Below are 21,719 nucleotides of genomic sequence, written 5' to 3'. Positions count from 1 at the left end.
CACAACACTTTTAGTCTAAAGGCTGTATTCAGTTGCCTGAAGATTGTTCCAGTCATTAAAACATCATTATAACAGCAGTTTACACCATTAATTCTTCTTTTAAATGTAGAATTCATTTTACTGCAAGGCAATTGGAAAAGTATCCCTGACACTGCTATTTAAGTTGTTAATGATGCATAATCATAGTCATTTCAGATATTATTTACCAGCAATTTCTTCTCTTTTTTCCCTATGTGAAAAATAACAAACACTTTGTACTGTCCAGAGGTGGTAAAACTAATTGTGCACTAATTAATTCATTCAAAATAATCAAGAGAACTCCTTCCTTGGGGTTGGGAGAAGCTGGGTCACACACCATATCAACATAACAAACATTTAAAGGATTTGATCAGTAACTGTAGCAAAACACCATCCTAAATCCATGTTTAAGCATAGTAAGATATTTGACTTCATCTGATTCACTGAGACAGATGAGCAAAACATTTTGATCAAATCCTTACTGAAGGAATCAGGTCAGCTGAAATTATTTACAGAACAATTGTATTCTTCTGTATTTCACTGAATTGAGAAGAGATCCCATTGTGGGTTTTAAAATGTGAGGATTAAAAATAAAATGTTCTTTCATTTCTAAAAACTATCAGTAACTATGTTTGCCTAAATGAGACATTTTCTTTTTCATTTCAAGTTGCATCTCACCTCAAAAATTGAAAATGCCAGCACTTTTTACTCCTTTTGTGCTAGTTTGAAAACAAACCAGTGGGAGGCACCAAGTCAGAATAACAATTTAATGGAAATTAAAGAAAAGGAAAAAAAGTAAAAGAAAACACTGGTTCAAACTGACAGAGTTAAGATACAACCTGAGTCCCTGTTAGGCAGGGTAGTGGTAGCAGTCTGGTAGAATGGTGGCTGCAATCCTCTGAAGCAGTGATCCTGTAGTAAAAGGGTCTGCTCTTCCTCAGAAAGTCTAGCGGTGGCTGTGTAGCTCCTGTCCTCTGGATATCCAGTGGAAAGGGTTGTCTCTGGTGTTCAGAGTCCCAGATTATATCCACGATGGGATGCTTGGTTCCTCCCTCTGGGTGGAGCATCTCACAATGGGGTAACGAGTCATGAGGCCAAGTGTTGATTAGGCTCATTAACAGAAGATGGTCCGGAGGGAGTTATCTCTGAGTCATGCAGCAGGACAATGATGGGCCATTAACAGAAAGATAGTCTGGGGGGAGGAGGCAAGGAAACACTGCCCCACCTGATTTCAACAGCTCATGAGGATGGTAATAGAATACACCTCAACCCAGGACAGGGGCGTACGGATGGGGACAAATTTTTAGCATGGGTCACTGTGCGTGAGGGCGCACAGTAACCTACACTGCCTTTGCGGTGGTTCATCAACACACCAATCCGAGTCAGACTCTGCTGAGTTAGTTGATTTAAGAGCTGTTATCATGGCTTTTCAATGATTCTCACAGGAACCTTTGAATTGGGTTACTGAAGCCGACTAGCAAATGCTTTGTATACAAAATTAATCACCTTACAGTACCACAAAATTCAAATAATCCTGTTATTCTGAATCATTTTCTCTCATTGCAATCTGCAGGTGAGACACAACGGCCCCGGGCAAAAGTCTGGGTACGGAATTTACTCACTACCAGTGGGAAGGCCCGCATGAGCTTATCGTTTGGGGTCGTGGGTATGCTTGCATTTCCACAGATACTGGGGTACGGTGGCTACCTGCAAAATGCATTTGCCCTGACCTACGGCTCCAGAGGCAGAACAGGCAACCTCCAAATGATGACCAGAACGCCAACCATCCAAATGGCAACCAGAATGTAGATCATCAGCCTAATGACTCTTCTGATGATGACCAAGATGTTGACCATCAGGCAGATGGTCCTTCCACAAGCAGAGACTGGGATGTTCCTTCCACCAGCAGAGACTGAACTTTAAATGTCTTGTTATGGAGTCAGATAGTTAAAGCCTTAAGGACATATTTAGAATTAATAACTGATGTAAATTTCTATTTAAGATTAATAGTAGAGTTGTTATCAAACAAAAAAGGGGAATTGTAGATACAAAAATGCTGCTAGCAAAGATTTTCTTGCTATTTTCTAAGTCCGTGAGAGACTTTTCTCTCTCACAGAAGAGGTAGCAGAGTTATGTAAACAACCAAACACCTGCAGCCTTGAAAAGTCTTGTTTATGGTATAGTAGAAAAATATTTTGACAATGGATGTTTTAGGATTTTAGCCAGTCACCCCCAAGGGGTGGCTGATCCTTTGTCCAATTAGGCTATGAAAAAAGTCTATAAAAGAGTTTGTAAAATAATTAAATAAATCAATCTTGCTGCACAATTCCTGCCTGCTGGATCATCTCTCCTCCTCCTCCCTATGGCTGCAGGACACGGTGATATACCGTAGGAACCAGGCCTGCGGTAAGAGACACTGAGTCATTTTATCAGCTGCTCACCATGTAAATGAGATGGTTAAGTAGCTTATTGAACTGAAACCCTACAGATTATATCGTTTACTTGCTCATTAATGAGAATTTAAGCACTTAGTTCATACTTTCCCCCACTCAGTCAAATAAAAGGCTTTGGCGACAGCAAGGATTAAATAAATATCACTCTGTTTCCTTATGAAAAACTGTACATGCCATATCACGTACTGCTCACAGGTAAATTTGCTGTTATGGATCTACATCATTAGGCTGCACATTATAGATTAACAATAGTGGTAGCAAGAAGCTTTACAGCAAGTAATTCCTGTGCTTGTTTAGCAGTTTCTTTCTTAATTGTGTATCTGTACTATTTAATCAGAAGACCACAGCAAGCATCTAAAAAAAGCTGGGCATATCTATTACATCATTCATCTGACTTAAACAGCTTCTTGGTTCTTGGGTTCTCAGCAAGCAAATCGCACTTCTATAACACGTAGAGCTAAGCAGCAGCATACAAAACCCAAAGTGAACTACTTACTCTGCAAAGTTTTACTGATCCTGGAAAAAGCCCCAACAAGAACTTTAGATTTTCATGAGCAAAGCTGGAAGTGCAGGGGTCATTTCACTGGAGGTTATACTGGCAGTGCAACTCGCCTGAAGTCATGATGTATTTTTAGCAAGGTAGTTTGAATCTAATATTTATTGATTAAATTAAAATGCTAGTTCAAAGACAAAAGCTAAATGCAACAGCTTTGCATAACACTTTGTCACAGTGACCACTATCTTCAGCCCGGCTAGCACCCTGCAGTGTGCGGCAGGAGTGGGGAACAGCCGAAGGCTCGAGGCTTTAAAGCTGCTCCCTGGAGTTCAGCTCTGCCCAGGGGAGCTGAAGCTCCAGGTGCTGGTGGCTGTCAGCAGCCCCCACGAGGGAGAGGATAGAAAGTTGCAGGGAGGCTTGCCTTTAGATACAGTTTCAGGTTTATTGCCCGAAGGGAGTCCAAAGAGCACAAGCCCAGATCAGATCTGTGCAACAACTTATAAAGGGAGGTGTTACAATGGGGATGGCCTGACAGGGGACCAATAGGGGTCTTTGGGAGAGGCATATGGACAGGGATAGACATTCACACAGACCAATAGTCTCAAGGGGTGGAGGGAAAGGGATCACATACCCCAATGGGGCGTCAAGTTTTTGGGGATTTCCAGAAGGGAGGTACCAGAAGGGGCAGGGTTCCAGGGGATTGACAAGGACCATATAAGGATAAACAGGGACGGCTTAGGTGATGGACACCAAACTTTCAGGAATAAAGGGAGGGATTTGGGTGATTGATGGAGAACCGACTGGAACAAGGAGAGGAGGACAACCATATAGGGAGCACTGAGGAAGTGGCTAGAGTTTGGGGTGTACCAACTGGGGATGGGGGCAAGGGAGTAACCAGGTTAAACCATTAAAACATATAACCACATTACCACAACACTTTTAGTCTAAAGGCTGTATTCAGTTGCCTGAAGATTGTTCCAGTCATTAAAACATCATTATAACAGCAGTTTACACCATTAATTCTTCTTTTAAATGTAGAATTCATTTTACTGCAAGGCAATTGGAAAAGTATCCCTGACACTGCTATTTAAGTTGTTAATGATGCATAATCATAGTCATTTCAGATATTATTTACCAGCAATTTCTTCTCTTTTTTCCCTATGTGAAAAATAACAAACACTTTGTACTGTCCAGAGGTGGTAAAACTAATTGTGCACTAATTAATTCATTCAAAATAATCAAGAGAACTCCTTCCTTGGGGTTGGGAGAAGCTGGGTCACACACCATATCAACATAACAAACATTTAAAGGATTTGATCAGTAACTGTAGCAAAACACCATCCTAAATCCATGTTTAAGCATAGTAAGATATTTGACTTCATCTGATTCACTGAGACAGATGAGCAAAACATTTTGATCAAATCCTTACTGAAGGAATCAGGTCAGCTGAAATTATTTACAGAACAATTGTATTCTTCTGTATTTCACTGAATTGAGAAGAGATCCCATTGTGGGTTTTAAAATGTGAGGATTAAAAATAAAATGTTCTTTCATTTCTAAAAACTATCAGTAACTATGTTTGCCTAAATGAGACATTTTCTTTTTCATTTCAAGTTGCATCTCACCTCAAAAATTGAAAATGCCAGCACTTTTTACTCCTTTTGTGCTAGTTTGAAAACAAACCAGTGGGAGGCACCAAGTCAGAATAACAATTTAATGGAAATTAAAGAAAAGGAAAAAAAGTAAAAGAAAACACTGGTTCAAACTGACAGAGTTAAGATACAACCTGAGTCCCTGTTAGGCAGGGTAGTGGTAGCAGTCTGGTAGAATGGTGGCTGCAATCCTCTGAAGCAGTGATCCTGTAGTAAAAGGGTCTGCTCTTCCTCAGAAAGTCTAGCGGTGGCTGTGTAGCTCCTGTCCTCTGGATATCCAGTGGAAAGGGTTGTCTCTGGTGTTCAGAGTCCCAGATTATATCCACGATGGGATGCTTGGTTCCTCCCTCTGGGTGGAGCATCTCACAATGGGGTAATGAGTCATGAGGCCAAGTGTTGATTAGGCTCATTAACAGAAGATGGTCCGGAGGGAGTTATCTCTGAGTCATGCAGCAGGACAATGATGGGCCATTAACAGAAAGATAGTCTGGGGGGAGGAGGCAAGGAAACACTGCCCCACCTGATTTCAACAGCTCATGAGGATGGTAATAGAATACACCTCAACCCAGGACAGGGGCGTACGGATGGGGACAAATTTTTAGCATGGGTCACTGTGCGTGAGGGCGCACAGTAACCTACACTGCCTTTGCGGTGGTTCATCAACACACCAATCCGAGTCAGACTCTGCTGAGTTAGTTGATTTAAGAGCTGTTATCATGGCTTTTCAATGATTCTCACAGGAACCTTTGAATTGGGTTACTGAAGCCGACTAGCAAATGCTTTGTATACAAAATTAATCACCTTACAGTACCACAAAATTCAAATAATCCTGTTATTCTGAATCATTTTCTCTCATTGCAATCTGCAGGTGAGACACAACGGCCCCGGGCAAAAGTCTGGGTACGGAATTTACTCACTACCAGTGGGAAGGCCCGCATGAGCTTATCGTTTGGGGTCGTGGGTATGCTTGCATTTCCACAGATACTGGGGTACGGTGGCTACCTGCAAAATGCATTTGCCCTGACCTACGGCTCCAGAGGCAGAACAGGCAACCTCCAAATGATGACCAGAACGCCAACCATCCAAATGGCAACCAGAATGTAGATCATCAGCCTAATGACTCTTCTGATGATGACCAAGATGTTGACCATCAGGCAGATGGTCCTTCCACAAGCAGAGACTGGGATGTTCCTTCCACCAGCAGAGACTGAACTTTAAATGTCTTGTTATGGAGTCAGATAGTTAAAGCCTTAAGGACATATTTAGAATTAATAACTGATGTAAATTTCTATTTAAGATTAATAGTAGAGTTGTTATCAAACAAAAAAGGGGAATTGTAGATACAAAAATGCTGCTAGCAAAGATTTTCTTGCTATTTTCTAAGTCCGTGAGAGACTTTTCTCTCTCACAGAAGAGGTAGCAGAGTTATGTAAACAACCAAACACCTGCAGCCTTGAAAAGTCTTGTTTATGGTATAGTAGAAAAATATTTTGACAATGGATGTTTTAGGATTTTAGCCAGTCACCCCCAAGGGGTGGCTGATCCTTTGTCCAATTAGGCTATGAAAAAAGTCTATAAAAGAGTTTGTAAAATAATTAAATAAATCAATCTTGCTGCACAATTCCTGCCTGCTGGATCATCTCTCCTCCTCCTCCCTATGGCTGCAGGACACGGTGATATACCGTAGGAACCAGGCCTGCGGTAAGAGACACTGAGTCATTTTATCAGCTGCTCACCATGTAAATGAGATGGTTAAGTAGCTTATTGAACTGAAACCCTACAGATTATATCGTTTACTTGCTCATTAATGAGAATTTAAGCACTTAGTTCATACTTTCCCCCACTCAGTCAAATAAAAGGCTTTGGCGACAGCAAGGATTAAATAAATATCACTCTGTTTCCTTATGAAAAACTGTACATGCCATATCACGTACTGCTCACAGGTAAATTTGCTGTTATGGATCTACATCATTAGGCTGCACATTATAGATTAACAATAGTGGTAGCAAGAAGCTTTACAGCAAGTAATTCCTGTGCTTGTTTAGCAGTTTCTTTCTTAATTGTGTATCTGTACTATTTAATCAGAAGACCACAGCAAGCATCTAAAAAAAGCTGGGCATATCTATTACATCATTCATCTGACTTAAACAGCTTCTTGGTTCTTGGGTTCTCAGCAAGCAAATCGCACTTCTATAACACGTAGAGCTAAGCAGCAGCATACAAAACCCAAAGTGAACTACTTACTCTGCAAAGTTTTACTGATCCTGGAAAAAGCCCCAACAAGAACTTTAGATTTTCATGAGCAAAGCTGGAAGTGCAGGGGTCATTTCACTGGAGGTTATACTGGCAGTGCAACTCGCCTGAAGTCATGATGTATTTTTAGCAAGGTAGTTTGAATCTAATATTTATTGATTAAATTAAAATGCTAGTTCAAAGACAAAAGCTAAATGCAACAGCTTTGCATAACACTTTGTCACAGTGACCACTATCTTCAGCCCGGCTAGCACCCTGCAGTGTGCGGCAGGAGTGGGGAACAGCCGAAGGCTCGAGGCTTTAAAGCTGCTCCCTGGAGTTCAGCTCTGCCCAGGGGAGCTGAAGCTCCAGGTGCTGGTGGCTGTCAGCAGCCCCCACGAGGGAGAGGATAGAAAGTTGCAGGGAGGCTTGCCTTTAGATACAGTTTCAGGTTTATTGCCCGAAGGGAGTCCAAAGAGCACAAGCCCAGATCAGATCTGTGCAACAACTTATAAAGGGAGGTGTTACAATGGGGATGGCCTGACAGGGGACCAATAGGGGTCTTTGGGAGAGGCATATGGACAGGGATAGACATTCACACAGACCAATAGTCTCAAGGGGTGGAGGGAAAGGGATCACATACCCCAATGGGGCGTCAAGTTTTTGGGGATTTCCAGAAGGGAGGTACCAGAAGGGGCAGGGTTCCAGGGGATTGACAAGGACCATATAAGGATAAACAGGGACGGCTTAGGTGATGGACACCAAACTTTCAGGAATAAAGGGAGGGATTTGGGTGATTGATGGAGAACCGACTGGAACAAGGAGAGGAGGACAACCATATAGGGAGCACTGAGGAAGTGGCTAGAGTTTGGGGTGTACCAACTGGGGATGGGGGCAAGGGAGTAACCAGGTTAAACCATTAAAACATATAACCACATTACCACAACACTTTTAGTCTAAAGGCTGTATTCAGTTGCCTGAAGATTGTTCCAGTCATTAAAACATCATTATAACAGCAGTTTACACCATTAATTCTTCTTTTAAATGTAGAATTCATTTTACTGCAAGGCAATTGGAAAAGTATCCCTGACACTGCTATTTAAGTTGTTAATGATGCATAATCATAGTCATTTCAGATATTATTTACCAGCAATTTCTTCTCTTTTTTCCCTATGTGAAAAATAACAAACACTTTGTACTGTCCAGAGGTGGTAAAACTAATTGTGCACTAATTAATTCATTCAAAATAATCAAGAGAACTCCTTCCTTGGGGTTGGGAGAAGCTGGGTCACACACCATATCAACATAACAAACATTTAAAGGATTTGATCAGTAACTGTAGCAAAACACCATCCTAAATCCATGTTTAAGCATAGTAAGATATTTGACTTCATCTGATTCACTGAGACAGATGAGCAAAACATTTTGATCAAATCCTTACTGAAGGAATCAGGTCAGCTGAAATTATTTACAGAACAATTGTATTCTTCTGTATTTCACTGAATTGAGAAGAGATCCCATTGTGGGTTTTAAAATGTGAGGATTAAAAATAAAATGTTCTTTCATTTCTAAAAACTATCAGTAACTATGTTTGCCTAAATGAGACATTTTCTTTTTCATTTCAAGTTGCATCTCACCTCAAAAATTGAAAATGCCAGCACTTTTTACTCCTTTTGTGCTAGTTTGAAAACAAACCAGTGGGAGGCACCAAGTCAGAATAACAATTTAATGGAAATTAAAGAAAAGGAAAAAAAGTAAAAGAAAACACTGGTTCAAACTGACAGAGTTAAGATACAACCTGAGTCCCTGTTAGGCAGGGTAGTGGTAGCAGTCTGGTAGAATGGTGGCTGCAATCCTCTGAAGCAGTGATCCTGTAGTAAAAGGGTCTGCTCTTCCTCAGAAAGTCTAGCGGTGGCTGTGTAGCTCCTGTCCTCTGGATATCCAGTGGAAAGGGTTGTCTCTGGTGTTCAGAGTCCCAGATTATATCCACGATGGGATGCTTGGTTCCTCCCTCTGGGTGGAGCATCTCACAATGGGGTAATGAGTCATGAGGCCAAGTGTTGATTAGGCTCATTAACAGAAGATGGTCCGGAGGGAGTTATCTCTGAGTCATGCAGCAGGACAATGATGGGCCATTAACAGAAAGATAGTCTGGGGGGAGGAGGCAAGGAAACACTGCCCCACCTGATTTCAACAGCTCATGAGGATGGTAATGGAATACACTGCAACCCAGGACAATGTGTTAATTCTTGAAAATATGGAATAAAGGAAGGGCATCATGTGCCAAAAGCCAGCAGCAAATAAAACCTGTAAGAGCTGACACAGACACTGGCAAAGCATTACTGACATTTAGTGCTACACCACAGCTTGCCAGCATTAAACATGCACTGTGGAAGTACCTATTTCTTTCTAATGCAAAAAGATAACTCAAAGCTCGATTTGAGACAACACTAAAATAAAATTTTAATAGCTAAGATTTTTAAGAACAACAGATCAGGACTTTTCCCATTTTGGCAAGGACCTGTGTCTTGGTTTGAAAGACAGGTGTCTGCTAAGGAAGGCAGAAGCCTCCCTTGGAATGGCAGATGCAACCCCCCTTCCCTCCGAATTATTATAATTTTGAAATCAAGGGGCTTTTAGGCAAAGATACAGGCAATAGGAATAACAGTTCTTTACTCTTATATATCTGTATGTGTATAACAAGTCAAACAAACAACAATAACTATGGAAGTAACAGCAAACAGAACCACAAACCCAGTGCCAGCCTTCTCAGCTGTCCGGCCCTTTCCCCTTGGGTGCAGTTCCGCTCGCAGCCAGCAGGGGCGCTGGAGGCTCCCGGTGAGCAGGGCAGGTGCGATGGTTCCCCGCGGCTGCAGGGGGTGCTCCAGAGCGATCTCGGGGAGCACGCGGCACTGGTGGCCTGGGATCCCAGGAAGGGATGGAACAAAAGCTTCACACATCCCCATGGCAGCCGATCTCGGTGTCCAGCCGGACCCTCAGGAACAGCAGGCTGGAACAGCAGGGACGAGCACAAATTCCAGGTGGCAGACGAGATGTATCCAAACAGGGAACCCCCCGGAGATCGGGGCAGGCAGGGCGAGCAGGGCTACAGTGTAGCAAAGGCTCAAAGCAACAGCAGCGGTGGGGCAGGGCGGCCACAGCCCGGCTCCCAGCAGGGCAGGGAAGGCAGGCCTGGGATCCCAGGATTTCTCTGGCAGAAGGAAAAGCAACCGAAGAAAGCAGCCTCCCTCTCCATCCAAACGCCGGGGACTGACTGTCTGCCACCCAGGTGAAACAAAAGAGTAGCCAGATGCACCCCACTGCAATGAGTAGGTCTTTTGTTTTTTCTTAAGTATCTAGCAATTTGTCCCCCTAGCAACACGTATGGGGAAAATTCCTTTAACAGAAAAAAAAACAAACAGGAGAGCTCCTAAAACCCCAACAACCTGAAGCACCATTTCATAGTCATGCACTACAAAGGAGTTGCAGTACCCACCAGTATATGGAAATCTTTGCTTCTGCAAGATGTTGTCTCACCTGACATTGTTTCAGCATAAAAGCTTGTGGGGATAGCAGGCAGCAGCTTGCTCATAGTCCTGAACCCTAACTTGACCTGTGCTTGACCTTCCTCTGGCTACAGGAACACAGTAGCTGGTAAGGAGGTGATGAAGTGCAGGCAAACCCTGACAGATAAATGCCAGAAACTGAGCCCTCAACTTACCTAATCACAACCATTGGCAGCAGTGGGACAGAATTTTACTCCAGGAATTCAAAGCAGATCTGAGCTTATATGAAGGCAGTGTCTAGCCAGTCACTGATGTGATAAGCTTCAGGCTCTACCTTTTTGCACTTTCAAAACAGCAAAACAAGCAACACAAGGGAGTTTTACCCCCCCAAAACCCCATAAGTCTGACCCGGAGTGATACCCAAAAGATAGGCTGGAAATAAATCTCCATAGACTGATGTCTTTAGAGCAGGTATTTGTTTATTGCAGTGCTGGTGGTGAGGGGGATTTTTTCCTCCTAACTCATCCGCCTTTGTCAAGTGCAGTGGTTTATTTATACAGTAAATTTTGCTTAATGTTGCTATGTCATTACAGCATCATCACATATGCACCAGAACTAATTTACATAGCATGATCTCATGGTTATTAGATAATTCTTTGCACTGCTCATGCACTTCCCCAGTTCGGAGGTCTTCAGGGGTCTTTGATGAAGGCACTTTAGTAAGTAACTTTGACCTAAGTTATATAGACATCAGGAGTCAACCATTCCTGTCATTCTGCAGTCCAGCCTGCAGCTCCCCTCAGCCTGGGGGAAAACAAATGCTCCATGAGCCAGGCTCCAAGGGGGTAAAACAAACTCTCCGCAAGCCAGGCTCCAGGGCTGTGGTGAAGGCAGAGACCTGAGCATTGGCGAACTTCAAATTCACCTCATGGCCCACAGATATGTGCCGTGCGGAACGGAGTGGCTGCGGAGTCTGGGTCACCTTAGCGCCGCCATGATGGCAGCCCTGACCATTTTCCACATGCACACACCCCTCACAGGCAGTGACAGGGCTTAAAGTATGGTCTGGCTCAGCTGCAGTGTGAGCTTCACCCATCCGGGAGCTGCTGGCTCCCTCCCTGCTGGGATACCCAGCTCAGGGCTGAGAGCAGGGCCCCACTGCTGCCCCACAGTTTAATACAAACCAACCCAATCTGCATTATGTTTAGCGGTAGGCACAGCACTGAGAACCACTGGTGGCTGGCTCAGCTGGGTCTGCACTTGTACTGCAGCAAGTGCCCGCAGTGTCCGCCATCAGCGTCACTGCCCCAGGGGGGCAAGAAACCCCGAACTTTCCTCAAACATGTCAGGAAAATCAATCCACAAACACCAGAGGTTTATGTCCAAAAAGAAGACAGAGGAGTCCTGTAACTTTATTTGAATAAAGGAAGAGGTCATGGGCATTTCCCATGGGGTCTCACAAGCTGTTGGAGGACACAGCCTCCTTTTATCCTAATATCCCCACCGCATTTCCCTCTCTCTTTCCCCATTAGCTGAGGTACTTGAGAGGTACAGACTTCCCAAATCACTTAATACAGACCCCCTTCTAATGTGTACCTCGCCCCCTTTTCTTCTTCCTTGTGTCTCTGTTCTTTTACTTTAAGTCCAGGGATTTAGTACAGCCTTGAGTGAGTAACAGTCTGTGTCAATCAGTGGAATTCCTATGGAATTTATGGTTCCTCCCATTGCTTCTTTCACCTCTCAGTATCTGGCTTTCTCTACAGCAGGCCCACAGTTTGTTTGTAAAAACACCTCCTTCTTATTCCTTTCAAACACATGGGGTTTTTAAAAAAAATCATCCCAGTTTTGCCTGAAATGGCCTTTGATGAAAGTGAGCACTACTTCACTAGAAGAAATGGGACACTTCTTATCAGGAGGTGTTTCTGCTCCGGACCAGGGCTTCCTAGCCCAGGTTCAAGCCTGACCAACAATACAAATTATTCTCTCACTCAAGAAGAAAGAAAAATCTTTCCCTGTGAACAGAACACTTGGAAGAAACAGCTGCTCCAAGATCAACAAAAAAATAGGATCTGCTGCTCAGGCACTCCTCACACTACATCTAAAATATCAGTGTGTGAAAAATCACACTATGAAAAACCAGTGTCCATAAAGGAGACCTTCAGCCAATGGAGAAAGGAAGAGGGCAACATGTGGCCGGGTGTTCAGGATAAAAGGAAGCTGCATCCTCCAAAACCAAGAGAGAGAAAGCCCTGCGGGCTGGTGTCCTACTGGACTCTCTCCCTTTATTCAAATAAAGTTGCAGGTGTACAGAAAATCACCTATGAAAAGCCAGTGTCCATAAAGGAGACAGAAGAGTCCTCGAGGTTTTGGAGGACACAGCCTCCTTTTATCCTAAACTCCCGGCCACGTGTTGCCTTCTTCCTTTCCTCATCAGCTGAGGTACTAGGAAGGTACAGCCTCCCGAACTACCTACCACATATTTCCCCTTGAACCTGTCATTTCCCCCAAAGTTCAGAAACTCAGGCTTGTGTGGACCCATTTGTTTCAGGAGTCAAACTGTCTGGGTTCTGTAAGAAACCTGTGGCTTGAAGTTGGTAGAGACATTATGACCCATTTCAAAGATGTTAACACCCATACTCTCACCCATGGAATTGTTTGTAAAGACATTAGCACACATCTTTCCTATCATCAGCACAGGGAGCCAGCAGTCCCCAGGGAGGGGGACAACTCTCATGAGCAAGGAGAGCTCCACATCCTCCAGGTTAGCTTCTGACATGACTTTTTCTCAGTGTTTTTTAGCCCACCTTTGAGATTGGTAACTTCTCAGCAGCAATTTCCCCACAAAAAAAAACCAAAAACCAACAAACAAAAAACCAGCCATAGCACTCAAAAGCCATGACAATCCTTTACAAAAAAATTTAAAATCCACACCTGCTGTCTATATTTTGTAGTTTTATCAATCCTCTTTTTTCTCTATTCCTGAGGAAATTGATAGCCAGCACAGAAAACAGGGGTGGTCTCATACACTGATGAAAACCACTAAATCTTGACCAGCAAAGGCACAGGTGAATACTGCATTCAGAGACCTCAGTAACTACAGATGGAGCTTATAGGTGCAGGGCTAGAGTAAAACTATTTCATTTTTAATCACTCAAAAATATATGCACCTTCAAATGCCCAACACGCCACCTCTTTAAAGTTCAATTTTGTCTGAGAGGGAAAAAAAAATAAAAAGAGGAAGCTGTGCTGAAACACTGAGCTTGCAGCTCCCTCCAGAGTTTCTGCTGCTGGAGCCAGCTTCGAAACAGTGCTGCAAGTACTGGTAACTCCCTCAGATTTTCACCAAGAAGCAGAAACTTTTCCTAGTGTCTTGATTTGAGACAAATTTGGAGGGAAAATGTCCAAAATGACATCCCTCTGTTAGAAGGCAGATTTCAGCAGCCCCTCCCCCACCAGGTTCGGAAAGAAATTCCTCAGAGGAAAGTGAAAAAACCCATTTATTTAACAAGCAAAGTGCACGTAAGCATGGAAAAAAGAATTAATAATGTTAAATAATAAAACCTCTCACTGTAGAGAAGACCTGGGAAGATTTTCAAAGTCCTCTGTGGGTGTGGCTGTCTCCTCTCTGGAGCTGGGGTTTGGCGTGGGCCCCTCCAGGCCACAGTGTAGAGCCTCCTGGTGGTGTTCTGGTGTTGCTGAATAGTCCAGTAGAGAAGAAGAAGCCAAGGTCCCAGGAAACTCCTTGCTTTAGCTAACAAACAAGAAGCTAGCTCAAAAGCAAAAGGAATGTAACTCTTCCCTGCTGCAGAAGCTGAGCAGCCAGGCAGAAATAGCCAGCAAGCTTACCTCTGTTTTGAACACAGTGCTGAAAGAATTCCACTGGCTCTCCCCCCTCTCCCAGAGCTATCTTTAAAGGCACAGAACTTATGTCTGGCATAGGGCAGACATAAGGGAATACATAGGGAATACAATATCATAAAGTCACCCCAGGACACCTAGCAATTCCCCAGCCACTGTAACAATAATACTCCCACTGCCCCAGAGTTTCACTTCTGGACCAAAGCATGCACCCTTGGGAAAGTGCTCCTGCATATTAGTAGTAATTGCTAATTAGTCCAAAGAGCATTTACCACAACTCCACTGATAGAAGAGCTCTATTACTTCGCCACATCTGGTGAGATAATCCCATTCATGTATAGATTGGTTTCTCTAATAGACACTTATAAAGCCAACAGATAAGCAGTAGTAAACCTGTTTTGGTCAGGTTTAATGCACTGTCTCCAGTATTTATTGAGGCAGAACAGCTCTCCTTATTGTTGGCAGTATCTCAGCTGCTGCCTGCAAAGAAAATAGTTGTAGATCTCCTGTCAGAGGAGAGAAACTCAGGGATGCTTTTAACAGCCCACTCAGCAAACCCTCTTTGTCCTTATCTGCTTGTGCACAATACACAGAGTATGTCTAGAGCACCAGGGGAGCTCTACCAAATATTCTTACTATTGACAAGCCAAAATTTTAGCCTTTTTGAACCAAATCTCCACTTAAACCTAAATGCTGTACAAAGGACTGGCAAGTGTTGTCCTTTTCTCCCCAAGTAACTGGAACACTGACTTTGGGATGTCTCACCTTGCAGCTAAAGATATCCCACAGCTGAAACACAAATACACAGCATTTTCCAAAGGCTCCTGAAGGATGCAGAGCCCAGCTCATGCATCTGAGTGGAAAAAAAAAAAAAAAAAAAAGAAAAAAGAAAAGAGAGAAAGATAAATCATCAGTGATATGGAATAAAAATTATGTCTGATAATTTTTAATTAAAATAATTGCAGGCCAAAAGCCCCATGGGGAGTAGTCATCTCTGCCATGAATTTGACAGGTCTTCATCCAGAACTGTCTTGGGGTGATTTTATGATGATACTTTATTCCCTAATCATCTGCTTTATGCCCATGAATGTCTGTGGTATCTTTAAGATGAACCAGGGGGCTGGGCCGGAGCCTGGAAACCCCGGGCGTGGGATCTGTTCAATCGCTCTCTCTGGTGTGGTCAGTGGCTACATGGATTGTTATTTCGCTGCCTTTGCTGGACTAACTTTCGCCAATTTAGGCAAGAAATTTCTGTGTGTTTTGGTTTCCTTTTTTTTTTTTTTCTCCTTCCCCTGGCCTGGAGGCTTTTCACTGGCAAATCCTTTTGGCAGCTTTTAGGATTTTTTTCTTCTCTTCAGCCTGGGGAGCCTGCGGGGCAGCCCTGGCAGGTCCGAACCCCGAGAAAGACCAAACTAGCAAAAGAAGGGACATAAAAATCCACCAATTTCACCTGCTGTGAAGAGGAAAGCCAGTGCCAGAGGACCAACAGGTTTCCATCTGCTCTGCTCCAGGCTGCTCTGTGAACTCCTCTTCCCATTCCTGGAGACAAAAGGGACCAGTCACCATTTCATTTTCTGGGCCGCGCAGTCAGCCCATGTATTTTTCTTCCCCGGACATTTTTGAGTTCTTTTGTTCTGCTGTGGGTGGGTGTGTAGGTGTGTGGGTGTGGGTGGAGGGTAAGTTTCTGGGAATTCATATCTAGCATTTATTCAATCCTTTTCTGTGCCTTGCGGGCACCCGGGCACCTCCCCCCTCCTCCTCCCTCCCCCCCTTTTTTCCTGTTAATAAACAGGGGTTTTTAGGTTTTTTTTTTCACTTTTGATGCCTAAAACTGGGAAAGAAAATAAAACTCTTTAGTCAGACAGCTACAGAGCAGGTATTTGTTTATTCAGCACTGGGAGTGAGGGGGATCTCCACAAAACTCACTCAATCTTCTCTAGCCTTCAGTTACATTTTAAATGTCTTTCTATGCCACGTCACAATTACAACATATCATTAGCATACTCATATTTGCATAAAGCTGTATCATCAGTTTGTTGCTTCCGCACATGCATCAGTTCCTTCTGTGGTGGTCATCAGTCTTCTGGTGGTCTTTTGACGAAGATTTCCATAGTCTTCCTCACATTTGAAATTTCACCTCTATCTTCAGCGCATGCCTAGTGCTTCTTGTTTTTCAGTCTAACTTGTTTTTAGCTAATTTTGCAGTTTGCAAGTTCCATTAAAACTTGCGATCTTGCTTTTCACGGCTCATGTTATCTCACTGGCTTTGCTATCTTGCTTGCTTTACCTGCACATCTTGTTACAATGTTACTTGTGGTTAACTTTTTGTTACATACCACTTAGGTTTCACTTTCACCTGCTGGTATCAATTTCTCTCATTGGCTGAAAAAAAGGCAGTTATTAAAGCCCTTCCTCTTTAGAGGAAACGCTCATGCCAGAGCATTTTCTCCTGAAATTTGCCTCGAAACCAAGACAAGAATCATTCCAGGATTTCTTGTCCCATGCTAGTGAGGTATGAACACCCTCACTAAGAATGGGGCCAGGGCTGCAGCAGTGCCAGAAAGTGCGAGAGAACCTGGGAGGTTCCAGGGCCTCCCCACTGCAATGGCAGGCAGGAAAAATGCAGAAGATACTGTCTGCCCAAAACACCCAATCATTCTCTGTATTTAAGAAAGCTGCATTATGTATTTCCCATATGTTTAGGGGTGCAGAAGCCTGAACAGCTGTTAACATGTTTGGAAAGAATGCGCCAACAGTAGAATTCAACAGTGTCTGTTGGTGGTGAATTTAGCTCCTGCTGAAAGAAAGACAGGGAAAGAGAAAAAAACCCTGAAGCAAGAAAATAATCTCAAGAGGGTGACTGGAAATGCTGGAACCAGACAAGCCCTGAGGGGCATTGAGCCAAAATAGAACCAGAATTCAGGACACTTACCACAAACAAACAGGATGCTCCTCTTGAGGCATGGCAGAAATACTGTATCAGCCTGCAGACAGGGTAGTACTCTGTAGTCAGGAGTGTGGTGTGCAACTGCAAGTGGCACAGAATTCCATCACAGGGGCAAAGGGTCTTTTCTAAATGTATTGCAAGAGGAAACCTACCACTCATGTCCCAAGAAAAGTGGACCCAAACAGTATTCATTCAGTAATACCAACCAAAATGCAACAGCTTGAGTTTTCTGTACCAAATTATAAGGCCACTTTAGTGCAAAAATTGAATTCCATTTTCCACTTTATTAAGAGTCACACAGGATATATGCAGTGGTTGCCATGGAAAGAGCTAGCATTGGAATTTAAGGATAACATAGGTGAGGTCAAGGTGAGCCCTTCTGCAATTCCCAGGCTCTACTTTGGTGTGAAGAAATCTGTGATTTCTGTTACTACATGGTTATGCTGGTGTGCTATATTGCTATGTACAAACTCTTCTTTTTGTTAAACTTTTTTATTTCAATGCACTATTCTTTAAGGGAGAATGCCTGGTTCCTTGCAAATGAATTCCTCCTCTTCAGCCTGGTTCTCTCTCCCTGCTCTTTCTTTAATTGATTGTCCATTCTGCCTTGGGTTCCATGTAGATACTTTAATTTAAGCAAAGGTAACATAATTGAGGACTAAAAGTGGAATCTTCCCTTCCTGCTGGCAAGAAAGTTTTCATTATAAATACCTCCTGGTTCACTTCTCGGGCTTCCCATGCTGGTTGTCCTGCTGACTGCTCTAACACAGCACAGCTGTTTTTGTACTGGTACCAGGTGAGGTGGAAGCCTTTAAAGTGAAAAAAGGCTCAATAACGAAGCTCAAAAAAATGGTGTTCACAGGACTTCTGTGTCTGCTGTTTTCCTAGAGGCACACCAGCCTTTGTGAATCAAACAATTCATCATTTTACTTTTCCAGGCAGAGTTTTAATACTGTTAAAACACTGGTGCTTCTGGTCATGCCCCAAGCAAGTGGATGTGAAAGCTGAGCTGTGACAAAGCCTGCCTGGTTATCGGCCTCCAGCAAGGCATCACCATTCCAGGGGAGAGACTTGGAACTTCCTTGCTCCAAATGTTGGAGTACCAATGTTAAAAATGGACTCAAAAAGCTTCCAGGCAGGGTAAGAAGAAGGTGAGTTCCAGCTGATTAAATGCCAATGTGTTGTTCCAGTCAGTCGGCCGAATTCTGTAGGATTCCTGACAGGGGGAGTGCGGGGGAAGTGCTGCACTGGAGACTTGCCTTCTTCTCTCACTGCACAATTAATCTGAAAAGACCACTGAACAAAGAGCTGTCTCCCTGAAAGGAGTGCATTTTACAGTCCCTGAGGGTACCTCTCCTTCATGAGCAAGCAAATGCTAAGCTTGGTCAAGGGCAAAATTAGAAACTGCCATTAGCATTAGTATTATGTATGTCAGCTCCAAGATTTCAGAGTTAGCTCAAGCTGAGCTTCTTGAAAACCTTCCGGTGGTGTCAGAAGTGTCTCACAGCCTGTGTGAACTGTTGGGTTTTAATTAGACTGAAAAATCCAGTTACATGAGCTTTGATTAGCTTTAAGGATAACTGTAATTTAATCAAAGTTTATGTGTGGGCCATCGGTTTGGTTTCATTTGTTAATTACTGCAATGGAAAGAAAAGCTTGTGTGAACTACCCAGCTTTCCAATGGTAATTACAAACTCATAAAAATACAGCTCTAGATAAACCCAGGCAAACTATTGTGTTGATGCCTGGATTGATCATTTTCCACTTCACTGCTGACATCTTCCTAACACAGATCACAAAACAGTCTAACTGATAAAAGCAATTATGATATGTCTCTTAGTTAATTTTTAAACTATGGTTTTAATACTGAAGTTTAGTAAAAGTCAGGTTTAAAAGAAATTAAGAACAGCCAGCCTGAGTCCATGTTGTCTATTTAGAAAAACATTGGTTTTCCTTGTAAAGAAGGTTGTACAGTACACTATTAGTAATTATTACTTCAACCCATGGCAACTTCTGTAGTCTAATGGGTTATTCTGGACTTTCGTTACACACTAAGGAGAGCTATGTGCTGCTGGAAGAGGGCTTTGATAACCAAAGCTGCCTGCCATCCAGAGATCACATGGCACTTCACAGGTGAAAAATGCTGCTTTGGGTTTTTTTCCCCAGATTGGTTTTAAAAGGAAAAAAACAACAACCAAAAATGGAACAGTAAAGAACTTGGAATAAAACTTGGAATAAGGATAGCGAGTGCCTGAGCTCAGCATTTCATGGCATTGGAAGGAAAGGACAGAGCTAAATGCTCCACCAGCCTGAGCTGGAGATGAAATGTGCCCTGTGTGAACAGGCAGTGTCCCAAGACATGCACCGTCCACAGGTGAGACCACAGTGAAGATTTAAACAGGGCAAGACCTATAGCAAGGTTGTATGATCCTGCATGAGGGGCCAGCCAGCTCTGTTTTCCTTCAGTATTTTGAAACCACACTTGAGTATTTAAGCTGGAATTTGACTATATTCAATGGAGGACCATTGCTTTTACAGATTTAAATTGTAGCATAACAGTTTTCTGCTTGAATTGAATAGAGACCCATAACAAATTCCCAAGGGTTTTTGATTGATATCGGACATTATGTTTTTTGGGAATTAATCCCTCCTACCTACAGACTTACATGAACAGATATTGGGGAAGGCCAAGGACATATCCTAGATGAGACACCAGTATTTGACTATCAGAGTATCTGAAAACAAAAGGTTCATGTTGCCCAAGCCCAGGTTGTCAGCATTTTCTTTGTAGCTACTCCTGGTTTGTTTCTTGCTTTTGATAAGTAATTTTGCAAAATAATACTTGGGCATGGTATCTATTTGACAGTTTCCCATCCACTGGCCCAATTTATATCCACTGAAACTGCTAAAAAAACAAGTTTCTATTGCCAGCCACATTGCAGTTTATATAGCTGTGGAAAAATTAACTGAACTCAGTTTCTCCTTATGCTTCATCAACCAAAAAGTGTGCGTTGACACCGATCCTTTATTGCCAGCAGCAAGGATATCCAGGGCAACAGGCAATTGGCTGCCCTTCAGATACACTGCACAACACACAGGTGGATTTATTTGCTCTGTTCAAGGTCAAAGTAAGTGTAGAGATGGCCAGAGGAAAATGTGTATATAGCAGGTATTTTACAGTTCTTATTCTAGATTATATTTATCCTCAAATCTTGTGCTGGCCTAAACCACAAACTACACAGTTACATTAAGAGGAAGTCTACATTTGGGGATGGCGAGAAGGATGAAAATTATAAGCAAAAACAGTGGAGCAGCAACAGGAGATAAGGGAAATGTCTGATATTAAAGGTGAGCCTTTTAAATGACTCTTTAGAAATGCCACTGTAAAAGAAACTTCCCTGTCTGAGCATCCAGGATGACTCTGACAGTCACTCTTGCACACCTGAGCTGGACCGAGGCCCCTTCGCAGCTGCACCCCACACTCACACTGGGTTTTCTTACAGACTCGGACCCAGGTTTTCCATGGCAGAGTCTCAGACATCCAAATTCTTAAAATAATCTTGGTGCAATGACTAAGTAACTAAATAACAAATCCAGCTGGTTCTTCAAGGAGGGACCCCTGAACAAAGGGGGTTTTGGCTTTTATCCCCTTGGCTTTTATCACCTCACAGTCTGAGCACAAAAGTTTGGGTTCCTCCGCTCCTCTCCAAGTGTCCAGTCTCCTGGCTGGGCCACAGGTCCCCAGGGCCCTCATTATACAAAGGGTCAGCAGGTCACAGCCTCTGGCCCCAGGCTCCCCCAGAGTTCAACCTGCAGCTCCACTGCAGCTGCCCTCGACCTACCTGCACTGAATAGATTCTTTAACACGCACTCCCCTGCTACAGCCCCAGTCTTTCCTCCACTGCACTCAGAAAAGGCACTTATCTCCCTCAAAATAAGCCGAATTGAGGAAGCCAGGACAGCAGAAAATTAGTAATTTATGTGTCAGATAGGTGGGACTGTAGTATTTGGCATCTGCCAGGCACTAGTCATGCTGTGCACAGAGGCAGTGGAACACAAACCCAAGAGCTATGCTAGCAGAGACTCAGGAGTAGGTCTTTGCACTAAGAGAATAGTAGGTTTGGTCTTCACATGGAGCCATATCCCAACAGCCTGAACTCCGTGTCCATCCTGGATGGGATGTCCCTGTGTGGGGGCTCTGTGCAGCTCCCCAGCTCCTCTCCACATCTCCCCACATGGCATTTTCTTAGTCTGAGGCAGTTCTCAGCCACATCAGCTCTGTGACATATTTCACTGTGCAGCTGTTCAAACATGCACCATGTGCAAAAGGAAGGAGACAGCAGAGACAGTGACTCCCAGCCAGGCAATACCCCTGACAAGTGATGTGAGCAGGCAATGAAGGAGTGTGATTCCTTCTTCACTTTAAACCAACAAGGAAATGGGGATTTCTTTACAAGATTCTTCAGTGCATAACCACTATTCATTTTTAAATTCAAAACACAAAAAAATCCCTTAGATCGTCACAATACTGTGCTTTTTGCCAGTTACAGCCTCACC

At 43.3% G+C, this 21,719-nt stretch overlaps 1 long non-coding RNA gene across 1 annotated transcript; it reads right to left on the bottom strand.

Moving 5' to 3' along the window:
* Positions 1-13,878: 13,878 nt before the first annotated feature.
* On the bottom strand, positions 13,879-18,092 carry LOC138112155 (uncharacterized). Its single transcript, XR_011151574.1, has 4 exons — positions 17,148-18,092; positions 15,666-15,754; positions 14,981-15,068; positions 13,879-14,695 (listed from the first exon to the last, which is right to left on the bottom strand). It is a non-coding gene; the product is annotated as an uncharacterized lncRNA (long non-coding RNA).
* Positions 18,093-21,719: the final 3,627 nt, after the last annotated feature.

This window comes from Aphelocoma coerulescens, chromosome 6 (genome assembly GCF_041296385.1).
Source record: "Aphelocoma coerulescens isolate FSJ_1873_10779 chromosome 6, UR_Acoe_1.0, whole genome shotgun sequence".
Taxonomy (NCBI): domain Eukaryota; kingdom Metazoa; phylum Chordata; class Aves; order Passeriformes; family Corvidae; genus Aphelocoma; species Aphelocoma coerulescens.
The sequence above is the reverse complement of the archived record's forward strand: the minus strand, read 5'-3'. Positions and strand labels throughout refer to the sequence as shown.